Raw genomic sequence first — 16,026 nt, 5'->3', positions numbered from 1 at the left:
TATATATTTTTTTATAAACATTTACATTATTTAATCTGTATCTTGCATATATATTTTATACAAATTTACGTTATTTTAAGTGTATTTATTTATATATTTTCATTCAAATTTACATTATTTGATGTGTATTTTGTATATGTATTTCAGTACATATTTGCCTAATTTCATGTGTATTTTGCATATCTGTTTTCAAACAAATTTTTGTATATATTTTTATACAAATTTTGTTATTTTATTTGTATTTTGTATATATATTTTCCTACAAATATACATTCTTTTAGAGGAAATTTTTATTTATTTATTTTGATACGAATTTACATTATTTTATGTGTATTTTGTATATGTATTTCAGTACAAATTTACCTAGTTTATGTGTATTTTGTATATCTTTATTTAACTCGATACGAATTTAGATTTTTTCATAGGTATTTTGAATAAATATGTTTAAGTGTATTTATTTATATATTTTCATTCAAATTTACATTATTTGATGTGTATTTTGTATATGTATTTCAGTACAAATTTACCTATTTTTATGTGTATTTTGTATATCTTTATTTAACTCGATGCGAATTTAGATTTTTTCATAGGTATTTTGAATAAATATGTTTATACTCATTTACATTATGTAATGAGTGTTTTGTATATATTTTTTAATGCAAATTTATTTTATGTCCATTTTTGTAGATATATTTTTATAGAAATTTATTTATTTTATATGTATTTTGTATATGTTTTCTCATAAAAATTTACATTATTTTATTGGTATTTTGTTTATTTATTTTGATACGAATTACATGATTATATGTGTATTTTGTATATATTTTTTATACGTAATTACATTATTTAATGTGTGTTTTATTTATATATTTTTATATAAAATTTACGTAATTATATGTGTATTTGTAAAAATATTTTGATACAAATTTACTATATTTTATGTATTTTGTACATATATTTCAATTCAAATTAAGCTTATTTTGTGTGTATTTTGTATATCTATTTTCATACAAATTTAATTACTTTTGTGTATCTTTAATTTATTGTTTTATATATATTTACCTTATTTTATGTCCATTTTGTATATTTATATTTATACAAATACACATAAAATGAAGTAAATTTGCATAAAAATAAATATACAAAACACACATTAAATGATGTAAATGCGTATAAAAATATGTATACAAAATACCTATGAAATAATCTAAATTCGTATCGAATTAAACTAACAAAATACCAATTAAATATTGTAATTTTTGATGAAAATATATATAGAAAATACACATAAAATAACCTAAATACAAATACATATATACACATAAAATAATTTAAAATTGAAGGAAATAAATATTCAAAATAAACATAAAATAAGGTAAATTTGTAATGAAATATATGTAAAAATGCACATAAAATAATGTAGATTTGTATGAAAATATATATACAAATACACATAAAATAACATGAATTTGTATAAAATTTGTATCAAATTATATACGAATACACACAATAAAATAAAGTAAATTTTTATGAAAATATATATACAAAATAAACATAAAATAATGTAAATACGTAGAAAAATATATATTCAAAATACACATAAAATAAAGTAAACTCGTATCAGAATAAATAGATAAAATTCCAATAAAAGAATGTATATTTGTAGGAAAATATATATAGAAAATACAAATAAAATAGCTAAAATTTGCATAAAAATATATACAAAAACACACAAAAATTATTTAAATTTGTTTGAAAATAGATATGCAAAATACACATAAAATTAGGCAAATTTGTATTGAAATACATATATAAAATACACAAAATAATGTAAATTTGAAAGAAAATATATAAACAAATATACTTAAAATAACGTAAAATTGTATGAAATATATATACAAAATACACATTAAATAATGTAAATATGTATAAAAAAATATATACAAAACACAAATAGAATTATGTAAAATCGTATCAAAATAAATACACAGAATATTAATAAAATAATATAATTTTGCATGAAAATAAAGATACAAAATACCCATAAAATAACGCATTTTTTTTTTAAATATATACCAAAACACACATAAAATATTTGAATTTGTATTAAAATAAATATACGAAATGCACACACAATAAGGTAAATTTGTATTGAAATAGATGCGCAAATTACATATAAAACAAAGTTAATATGTTTCAAAATATATATACGAAAACACATAAAATAACGCAGATTTCTATAAAGATATATATACAAAATACACATAAAATGAAGTAAATAGGTATTAAAAAATATGTTTACAAAATACACATAAAATAATGTAAACTCGTATCGAAATAAATAAAGAAAATACTAATAAAAGAATGTGTATTTGTATAAATATAAATATACAAAATACACAAAATAACGTAAATTGATATAAAAGTATATACAAAAATACACAAAAGTAATTAAATTTGTATGAAAATAGATATACAAAATACACATAAAATATCTCATATTTAAAAAAAATATATACAAAAATACACATAAAATAATTAAATTTGTATTAAAATAAATATACAAAATACATATACTATAAGGTAAATTTGTTTTGAAATAGAAATGCAAAATACACATGAAATAATGAAAAAATACACACAATAAAATAAAGTAAATTTTTATGAAAATATATATACAAAATACACATAAAATAATGTAAATACGTAGAAAAAAACATATACAAAATACACTTAAAATAATGTAAATTCGTATCAAAATAAATAAACAAAATTCCAATTAAAAAAATGCATATTTGTTGGAATATATATATATATATATATATATATATATATATATATATATATATATATATATATATATATATATATATATATATATATATATATATATATATATATATATATATATATATATATATATATATATATATATATATATATATATATATATATATATATATATATATATATATATATATATATATATATATATATATATATATATATATATATATTTGTATAGAAAATATATATACAAAAATACACAAAAAATAATTTAAATTTGTATAAAAATATATATACAAAATACACATAAAATTAGGTAGATTTGTATTGAAAAAATATGCAAAATGCACATAAAATAATGTAAACTTGAATGAAAATATATAAACAAATACACTTAAAATAACGTAAATTTGTATGAAATATATATAGAAAATACACATTAAATAATGTAAATATGTATAAAAAATATATACAAAGACAAATAGAATAATGTAAATATCAAAATAAATCCATAGAATATTAATAAAATAATGTAAATTTGTATGAAAATAAAGATGCAAAATACCCATAAAACAACGCATTTTTTATGAAAAATATATATCAAAATACACATAAAATATTTAAATTTGTATTACAATAGATATACAAAATGAACATACAATATGGTAAATTTGTATTGAAATAGATATGCAAAATACATATAAAACAATGTAAATTTCTTTCAAAATATATATACGAATACACATAAAATAACGTAGATTTCTATAAAAATATATATACAAAATACACATAAAATGAAGTAAATACGTATAAGAAAATGTATACAAAATACACATAAAATAATGTAAATTCGTATCAAAATAAATAAACTAAATGCCAATAAAAGAATGTGAACTTGTATAAATATAAATATACAAAATACACATAAAATAACGTAAAATTGTAAATAACTATATACAAAAATAAACAAAAAAAAAAAAATTCATATGAAAATAGATATACAAAAGACACATAAAATAAGCTAAATTTGAATTGAAATAAATATAGAAAATACATAAAATAATGTAAATTTGTATCAAAATATATATTCAAATACACATATAATAACGTAAGTTTGTATAAAAATATATAAACAAAATACACATTAAATAATGTAAATACGTATAAAAGATATGTACGTAATGTAAAAATTTACAGAATTAAAGATGCGATATACCCATAAAATAACTCATATTTAAAAAAAAATTATATACAAAAATACACATCAAATAATTAAATTTGTATTAAAATAAATATACAAAACACACATACAATAAGGTAGATTTTTATTGAAATAGATATGCAAAAAACACATAAAATAAAGTAAATTTGTATCAAAATATATACGAATACACACAATAAAATAACGAAAATTTTTATGAAAATATATATACAAAATACACATTAAATAATGTAAATACATAGAAAAATATATATACAAAATACACATAAAATAATGTAAACAAAATTTCCTCTAAAAGAATGTATATTTGTAGGAAAATATATATACAAAATACAAATAAAATAACAAAAATTTGTATAAAAATATATACAAAAATACACAATTTTTTTTTAATTTGTTTGAAAATAGATATGCAAAATACACATGAAATTAGGCAAATTTTTATTGAAATACATATACAAAATACACATAAAATAATATAAATTTGTATGAAACTATATAAACAAATACACATAAGATAACGTAAATTTCCATAAAATATATGTACAAAATATACATTAAATAATGTAAATATGTCTAAAAATATGTATACAAAATACACACACATATATATATATATATATATATATATATATATATATATATATATATATATATATATATATATATATATATATATATATATATATATATATATATATATATATATATATATATATACAAAATACAAATATATTTAAATATGAATAATATGTATACAAATACACATTTAATGTAAATGTAAATTGTATATATATATATTTGAAACAATTTACATTGTTTTATATGTATTTTGCATATTTGTATAAATATAAATATACAAAATGCACATAAAATAAGGTAAATTTATATAAAACAATATACAAAAATACACAGAAGTAATTAAATTTGTATGAAAATAGATATACAAAATACACACAAAGTAAGCTTAATTTGAATTGAAATATATGTACAAAATACATAAAATAAAGTAAATTTGTATCAAAATATTTTTTACAAATACACATATAATTACGTAAATTTGTTATAAAAATATATAAACAAAATACACATTAAATAATGTAATTACGTATGCAAAAATATATACAAAATACACATATAATCATGTAATTCGTATCAAAATAAATAAACAAAAACCAATAAAATAATGTAAATTTTTATGAGAACACATAAAAAATTATACAAAATACACATAAAATAAATAAATTTGTATAAAATATATGTAAAAAACTGCACATAAAATAAATTTGCATTAAAAAATATATACAAAACACACATTACATACTGTAAATGACTATAAACATATGTATACAAAATACCTATGAGAAAATCTAAATTCGTATCGATTTGAAAATACCAATAAAATAATGTAATTTTGGATGAAAATATATATAAAAAATACACATAAAATTACGTAAATAGAAATACAAATATACACATCAAATAATTTAAAATTGAATAAAATAAATATACAAAATAATCATAAAATTAGGTAAATTTGCAATGAAAAATATGTAAAAATACACGTACAATAATATAAATTTTTATGAAAATATATATACAAATACACATAAAATAACATGAATTTGTATAAAATTTGTATCAAAATAAACAGGAAAACACACAATAAAATAATGTAAATTTTTATTAAAATATATATACAAAAGACACATAAAATAATGTAAAATTGTATAAAACTATATACAAAAATAAAATAATGTAAATTGTATGAAAATAAATACACAATAGACACATAAAAGATTGTATATTTAGAAAATATATATACAAAACAAATAAAATAACTAAAATTTATAAAATATATACAAATACACAAAAATAATTTTAATTTGTTTAAAAATATATATACAAAATACACATAAAATTGAGCAAATTTGTATTGAAATAAATATACAAAACTCACATAAAATAATGTAAATTTGTAGAAAATATATAAACAAATACATATAAAATAACTTAAATTTGTATAAATATATATACAAAATATACATTAAATATTTTAAATATGTATAAAATATTTTGCGTTATTTATATGTATTTTGTATAAGTTTTCTCAAGAAATTTACATTATTTTATTGGTATTTTGTCTATTTATTTTGATACGAATTATATGATTATTTGTGTATTTTCTTTTTTATACGTTTTTACATTATTAATGTGTATTTTGTTTATATATTTTATGCAAATTTACGTTATTATATGTGTATTTATATATTTTGATAAATTTACATTATTTTATGTATTTTGTATATATATTTCAATTCAAATTTAGCTTATTTTATGTGTATGTATATCTATCTATTTTAATACAAAATCAAATATTTTATGTTTTTTTCGTATATATATTTTTATAAAAATGCGTTATTTTATGGGTATTTTGCATCTTAATTTTCATACAAATTTACTTTATTTTATTAATATTTTCTGCATTTATTTTGATACAGATTTACATTATTTTATTTGTGTTTTATATATATTTTTTATACATATTTACATTATTTAATGAGTTTTTGTATATATTTTGATACAAATTTACGTTATTTTAGGTCTATATGTTTATATATTTTCATTCAAATTTACATTATTTAGTGTATTTTATATGTATTTCAATACAATTTACCTATTTTATATGTTTTTGTATATTTATTTTCATACAAGTTTAAAATTATTTTGTGTATTTTGTATATAGTTTTATACAAACTTAGGTTATTTTATGTGTATTTTGTATATCTATTTTCATACAAATACACATTCTCTTCATAATATTTTGTTTATTTATTTTGACACGAATTAACATTATTTAATGTGTATTTTGTATATATATTTTTATACGTATTTACATTATTTTAAGTGTATTTTGTATATATATTTCTATAGAAATCTATATTTATTTTATGTGTATTCATATATATTTTGAAACAAATTTACATTGTTTTTATGTATTTTGCATTTTTTCAATACAAATTTACCTTATTGTATTTGCATATTGTATATTAATTTTAATACAAATTTGATTAATCTATGTATTTTTTTGTATACGTATTTTTATAAAATATGCTTATTTATGGGTATTTTGCATCTTTATTTTCATACAAATTTACATTATTTTATTGATATTCTGTGTATTTATTTTGATATGATTTTACATTATTTTATGTGTATTTTGTATATATATATTTGATATAAAATGTATTTGTTTTCATTTCATACAAATCTACATTATTTTATGTGTTTTTTGTACATGTATTTAAATACAAATTTAACTAGTTATATGTGTATTTTGTATATATATTTAGTATGTATATTTTCATAGAAATTTACTCTATTTTATGAGTATTCGTATATATATTTTGATACAAATTTACATTATTGATGTGTATTTTGCATATCTATTTCAATACAAATTTACTTTATTGTACGCGCATTTTGTATATTTATTTTGATACAAATTTAATTATTTTATATATATTTTTGTATATATATTTTTATGCAAATATGCGTTATTATATGGATATTTTGCATCTTTATTTTCATACAAATTTACATTATTTTATTGATATTCTCTTTATTTATTTTGATACGATTTAACATTATTCTATGTGTATTTACTAGGGGAGGCGGTGGCTGAATCGACAGAGTAACACCACCGCGTTCAGGAGGACGCGAGTTCAATCCCCGCCCGGTGCCTCCAAGCTGGGATTTTTCAGCCGCCGCCGAGTGGCTTAAAACTACCCACATGCTGTCCAGAAGACCACCTATCAACCCGGACTCTAGATTCTAGGATTAAAGATGAGCTCCGGAGGGCAGCATGAGCCATTGCAGGATGGCGCCACTATAAACACTCGCCTGCGCCAGAACGGGCTGGGGCGACCATCAGGACCCACTGGGAAGAAGTCTTGGACCGACCAGGCCCCACTGAAAAGTTCACCGCGCTATGGGCCACGACGTAAAAAAAAAAAAAAAAAATTGTATTACATTATTTAATGTTCATTTTGTATATATATATATATATATATATATATATATATATATATATATATATATATATATATATATATATATATATATATATATATATGTATATATATATATATATATATATATATATATATATTTACATTATTTTATGTGTATTTGTTTATATATTTTCATACAAATTTACACTATTTTATGTGTTTTGTATATATATTTTCTACGTATTTGAATTATTTTATATGTATTTTGTATATACATTTTCAAAAAATTATTATTTTATTGTGTGTATAAGTATATATTTTAATACAAATTTTATACAAATTATGTTATTTAATGTGTATTTGTATATACATATACATTACGTACATATAAAATAATAAAATTTAATTATTCTATGTGTATTTTGTATATGTATTTTCATAAAATGCTTTATTTTATTAGTATTTTGCATCTTTATTTTCATACAAATTTACATTATTTTATTGATATTGTATTTATTTGATACGATTTTACATTATTCTATGTATATTTTGTATATATATTTCATACAAATGAACGTTATTTTATGTGAATTTGTTTTCATTTCACAAATCTACCTTATTGTATGTGTATTTTGTATATTTATTTTAAATGCAAATTTAACTAATTATATGTGTATTATGTATATCTATTTTCATACAAATCGAAATTAATTTTGTGTATTTTAGTATATATTTTTATTCAAATTTTCGTAATTTTATTTGTATTTTGTATATTTTTCCTACAAATATACGTTCTTTTATCGAATTTTGTTTATTTATTTTGTTAATATTTTTCATTATTTTATGTGTATTTGTTATATATATTTTCATACTTATTTACATAATTTTATATGTATTTTGAATATATATTTTCATAGAAATTTCCTCTATATGTATATACAACAAAACAAAAATAATTTAAATTTGTATGAAAATAAATATACAAAATACACAAAATTAGGTAAATTGTAATAAAATACATATACAAAATACACTTAAAATAATGTAAATTTGAATGTAATTATATAAACAAATACACTTAAAATAACGTTAATTTATATAAAATATATATAAAAAAACATTAAATAATGAAAATATGTATAAAAAAATATATACAAAACACAAATAGTATAATATAAAATCGTATCAAAATATATACACAGAATATTAATAAAATAATGTACATTTGTATGAAAACTAAGATGCAAAATAATTATAAAATAACGCATTTTATAAAATATATATACCAAAATACACATAAAATATTTGAATTTGTATTAAAATAAATATACAAATGCACATACAATAAAGTAAAGGTATTGAAATAGATATGCAAAATACATATAAAACAATGTAAATTTGTTTCAAAATATATAAACGAATACACATAAAATAACGCAGATTTCTATAAATATATATATACAAAATACAAATAAAATTAAGTTAATACGAATCGAAAATATATATATATATATATATATTTTGAAACAAATTTACATTGTTTTATATGTATTTTGCATATCTATTTCAATACATATTTACCTTATTGTATGTGTATTTTGTATATTTATTTTAATACAAATTAATTTTTTTATGTGTATTTTGGTATATATATTTTTATAAAAAATGTGTTATTTAATGGGTATTTTGCATCTTTATTTTCATACAAATTTACATTGTTTTATTAATATTCTGGTATTTATTTTGATACGATTTTACATTATTCTATTTGTGTTTTGTATATATTTTTTTCTACATATTTACATTATTTAATGTTTATTTTGTATATTTTAAAACAAATTTACGTTATTTTATGCGCATCTGTTAAAATATTTTGATACAAATTTACATTATTTTATGTATTTTTTATATATATTTCAATACAAATTTAGTTTATTTTATGTATATTTTGTATATCTATTTTCATTCGTATCAAAATAAATAAACAAAATAGCAATAAAATAATGTAAATTTGTATCAGAAAACATATACAAATACACATAAATTAACGCAAATTTCAAAAAAAAATATATGTACAAAAATGCACATAAAAGAAAGTAAATTTGCATAAAAATATATATACAAAACACACATTAAATAATGTAAATGCGTACATAAAATAACCTAAATACACAAAAATATTTAAAATTTGTATGAAAAGAAATATACAAAATACACATAAAATTAGGTAAATTTGTATTGAAATACTTAGACAAAATACACATAGAATAATGTAAATTTGAATGAAAATATATAAACAAATACACTTCAAATAACGTAAATTTGTATAAAATATATATGCAAGATACACATTAAATAATGTAAATGTGTATAAAAATATATACAAAAAATAAATAGAATAATGTAAAATCCTATCAATATAAATACACAGAATATCAATAAAATAATGTAAATTTGTATGAAAGAAAGATGCAAATTCCATAAAATAGCGCATTTTTTATAAAATATATATACCAAAATACTCATAAAATATTTAAATTTGTATTGAAATAAATATACAAAATGCATATACAGTAAGATAAATATGTATTGAAAGAGATATTCAAAATACATATAAAACAAAGTAAATTTGTTTCAAAATATATATACGAATACACATAAATAACGTAGATTTCTAAAGAAATATATATAAAATACATGAAATTATGTAAATAACTATAAAAATATATATACAAAATACATATCTAGGTAAATTTGTGTCAAAATAAATAAACAAAACATCATGAAAAGAATGTGTATTTGTATGAAATAAATAGATAATAAATTTGTATGAAATATATATGCAAGATATACATTAAATAATGTGAATATGTATAAAAAAACATATACAAAAAACAAATAGAATAATGTGAAATCGTATCAAAATAAATACACCGAATATTAATAAAATAATGTAAATTTGTATGAAAATAAAGATGCATAATTCCCATCAAATAGCGCATTTCTATAAAATATATACACCAAAATACACATAAAATATTTAAATTTGTATTGAAATAAATATACAAAATGCACATACAATAAGGTAAACTTGTATTGAAAGAGATATGCAAAAATACATATAAAACAATGTAAATTTGTTTCAAAATATATATACGAATACACATAAAATAACGTAGGTTTCTATAAAATATATATAAAAATACATAAAATTAAGTAAATACCTATAAAATAGATATACAAAATACAGAATAATGTAAAATTGTTTAAAAAAATAAACTGAATATAAATAAAATAATGTAAATTTGTATGAAAATAAAATGCAAATACCCAAAATAAAGCATATTTTTTAAAATACATATAAAAATACACATAGTATAATTAAATTTGTATTAAAATTAATATACAAAATGCATATACAATAACGTAAATTTGTATTGAAAAAATATGCAAAATACACATAAAACAGTGTAAATTTATTTCAAAATCTATATACGAATACTCATAAATCAACGTAGATTTCTATAGAAATATATATATATACAAAATACACATCAAATGATGTAAACACGTATAAAAATATATATATATATATATACATTAAATAATGTAAATTAGCGTCAATAAATAAACAAAATATCAATAAAGAATGTGTATTTGTATGAAAATAGATATACAATATACACATAAAATCACCTAAATTTGTATAAAATAATTACAAAATACACAAAATAATTTTAATTTGTATGAAAATAAATATACAAAATATACATAAATTAAATTTGTATATTTATAAATATTACACATAAAATAATGTAAATAATAATGAAAAAATATAACAAATACTTAAAATAACGTAAATTTGTATAAAATATATCTAAAAAATACACATTAAATAATGTAAATATGTATAAAAAAATATATACAAAACACAAATAGAATAATATAAAATCGTATCAAAATAAATACACAGAATATTAATTAAATAATGTAAATTTGTATGAAAATTAAGATGCAAAATACCCATAAAATAACGCATTTTTTATAAAAATATTTATACCAAAACACACATAAAATATTTGAATTTGTATTAAAATAAATATACAAAATGCACATACAATAAGGTAAATTTGTATTGAAATAGATATGCAAAATACATAAAAAAACATTTAAATTTTTTTCAAAATATATATACATAAAATAACGAAAATTTGTATGAAAATATATAAAAAAATAAACAAAAATAATTTAAATTTGTATGAAAATAAATATACAAAATACACATGTATTTTGTATATCTATTTTCACACAAATTTAATTACTTTTGTGTATTTTTGCATATAGTTTTATATAAATTTACGTTATTTTATTTGTATTTTGTATATTTATATTTATACAAATACACATTCTTTTATTGGTATTTTGTATATTTATTTTGATACGAATTTACATTATTTTATGTGTATTTTGTATATATATTTTTTATATGTATTTACTTCATTTATGTGTATTTTATATATATTTCTATAGAAATCTACGTTATTTTATGTCTATTCGTATATATATTTTGAAACAAATTTACATTGTTTTATATGTATTTTGCATATCTATTTCAATACAAATTTACCTTATTGTATGTGTTTTTAATATATTTATTTTAATTCAAATTTAATTTTTTTATGTGTATTTTGGTATATATTTTTTTATAAATAAAAAAAATGCGTTATTTTATGGGTATTTTGCCTCTTTATTTTCATACAAATTTACATTATTTTATTAATATTCTGTGTATTTATTTTGATACGATTTTACATTATTCTATTTGTGTTTTGTATATATATTTTTTTATACAAATTTACGTTATTTTAAGTGTATTTGTTTATGTCTTTTCATTCAAATTTACATTATTTTATGTGTATTTTGTATATGTATTTCAATACAAATTTACCTAATTTTATGTGTATTTTGTATATTTATTTTCATACAAATTTAAAATATTTTTTGTGTATTTTTGTATATAGTTTGATACAAATTTAGGTTATTTTATGTGTATTTTGTATGTCTATTTTCATACAAATACACATTCTTTTATTGATATTTTGTTTATTTATTTTGACGCGAATTTACAGTATTTAATGTGTATTTTGTATATTTATTTTTATACGTATTTACATCATTTCATGTGTATTTTGTATATATATTCCTATAGAAATCAACGTTATTTTATGTGTATTCGTATGTATATGTTTACAAATTTACACTGTTTTATGTGTATTTTGCGTTTTTTTTTCAATACAAACTTACCTTATTGTATGTGCATTTTGTATATTAATTTAAATACAAATTTAATTATTCTATGTGTATTTTTGTATATGTATTTTTAAAAAAAATATGCTTTTTTTTATGGGTATTTTGCATCTTTATTTTCATACAAATTTAAATTATTTTATTGATATTCTGTGTACTTATTTTGATACGATTTTACATTTTTCTATGTATAACAAAAATAAATACAGAATACACAAAAATAGATATGCACAATACATATAAACAATGTAAATTTGTTTCAAAATATATATACGAATACACATGAAATAAGGTAGATTTCTATGAAAATATATATACAAAATACACATAAAATTAAGTAAATACGTATAAAAAATGTATACAAAATACACATAATATAATGTAAATTAGTATCAAAATAAATAAACAAAATACCAATAAAAGAATGTGTATTTGTATAAATATATCTATTTTCATAGAAATTTAATTACTTCTGTGTATTTTTGTATATAGTTTTATACAAATTTACGTTATTTTATGTGCATTTTGTATATTTATATTTATACAAATACACATTCTCTTATTGGTATTTTGTTTATTTATATTTATACGAATTTACATTTTTTTATTTGTATTTTGTATACATTTTTGATTCGTATTTACTTAATTTTATTTGTATTTTTTATATATATATTTATAGAAATCTACGTTATTTTATGTTTATTCGTATATATATTTTGAAACAAATTTACATTGTTTTATATGTATTTTGCATATTTATTTCAATACAAATTTACCTTATTGTATGTGCATTTTGTATTTTTATTTTAATACAAATTCAAATATTTTATGTGTATTTTGGTATATATAATTTTATAAAAAAATGCGTTATTTTATAGGTATTTTGCATCTTAGTTTTCATACAAATGTACATTATTTTATTAATATTCTGTGTATATATTTTGATACGATTTTATATTATACTATTTGTGTTTTGTATATATTTTTTTATACATATTTTCATTATTTAATGTGTATTTTTATATATATTTTATACAAATTAACGTTATTTTAAGTGTATTTGTTTATATAATTTTATTCAAATTTACATTATTTTAAGTGTATTTTGTATATGTATTTAAATACAAATTTACCTAATGTTATGTGTATTTTGTATGTTTATTATCATACAAATTTAAATTATTTTTGTGTTTTTGTGTATATACATATACAGTAGATTTCTATGAAAATATATTCAAAATACATATAAAATTATGTAAATAAGTATATAAATATATATATCAAATACACCTAAAAAAAATAAAATTCGTATCAAAATAAATAAACAAAATTCCGATAAAAGAACGTATATTTGTAGGAAAATAAATATTCAAAATACATAAAATTATGAAAATTTGAATAAAATATATACAAAAACAAAAAATAAATTTCAATTTGTATGAAAATAGATATACAAAATACACATATAATTAGTTAAATTTGTATTTAAATACATGTACAAAATACACATAAAATAATGTAAATTTGTACGTTCTTTTATCGGAATTTTGTTTATTGATTTTGATACGAATTTTCATTATTTTAGGTGTATTTGATATATATATATTTTTATACTTATTTACATAATTTTATATGTATTTTAATATATATTTTACAGAAATTTACTCTATTTTATGTGTAATCGTATATATATTTTGATACAAATTTACATTATTTATGTGTATTTCGCATATCTATTTCAATACAAATTTTCTTTATTGTATGTGCCTATTGTATATTTATTTTGATCCAAATTTAATTATTTTATGTGTATATATATATATATATTTTATGTGTATATATATATCTATATATATATATATATATATATATATATATATATATATATATATATATATATATATATTAAACAAATATGCGTTATTATATGTTTATTTTGCATCTTTATTTTCATAGAAATTTACATTATTTTATTGATAGTCTGTTTATTTATTTTGATACGATTTTACGTTATTCTGTGTATTTTGTATATATATTTTTAGACATATTTACATTATTTAATGTATATTTTGTACATATATTTTATGGAAATTTACGTTATTTTATGTGTATTTGTTTATATAGTTTCATACAAATTTACATTATTTTATGTGTATTTTTTATATGTATTTCAATAAAAATTTGCCTAATTTCATGTGTATTTTGCATATCTATTTTCAAACAAATTTAAATTATTTTTGTGTATTTTTGAATATATTTTTATACAAATTTTTCTTATTTTATTTGTATTTTGAATATATATTTTCCTACAAATATACATTCTTTTAGAGGAAATTTTGTTTATTTATTTTGATACGAATTTACATTATTTTATGTGTATTTTGTATATACATTTTTCTATGTATTTACATTATTTAATGTGTATTTTGTATATATATTTTCATAAAAATTTACGTTATTTTATTGTGTGTATTCGTATATATTTTGATACAAATTTACTTTATTTTATGTGTTTCTTGCATATCTATTTCAAAAAAAATCTACCTTATTGTATGTGTATTTTGTATATTTATTTTAATACAAATTTAATTATTTTATGTGTATTTTTGTATATATATTTTTTTTAATTATGAGTTATTTTATGGGTATATTGCATCTTTAATTTTATAAATTTTTACATTACGTACATATCTTTTA

Source organism: Eriocheir sinensis, chromosome 50, assembly GCF_024679095.1.
Source record: "Eriocheir sinensis breed Jianghai 21 chromosome 50, ASM2467909v1, whole genome shotgun sequence".
In the NCBI taxonomy this organism is placed as follows: domain Eukaryota; kingdom Metazoa; phylum Arthropoda; class Malacostraca; order Decapoda; family Varunidae; genus Eriocheir; species Eriocheir sinensis.
This window is presented reverse-complemented; position numbering follows the sequence as displayed.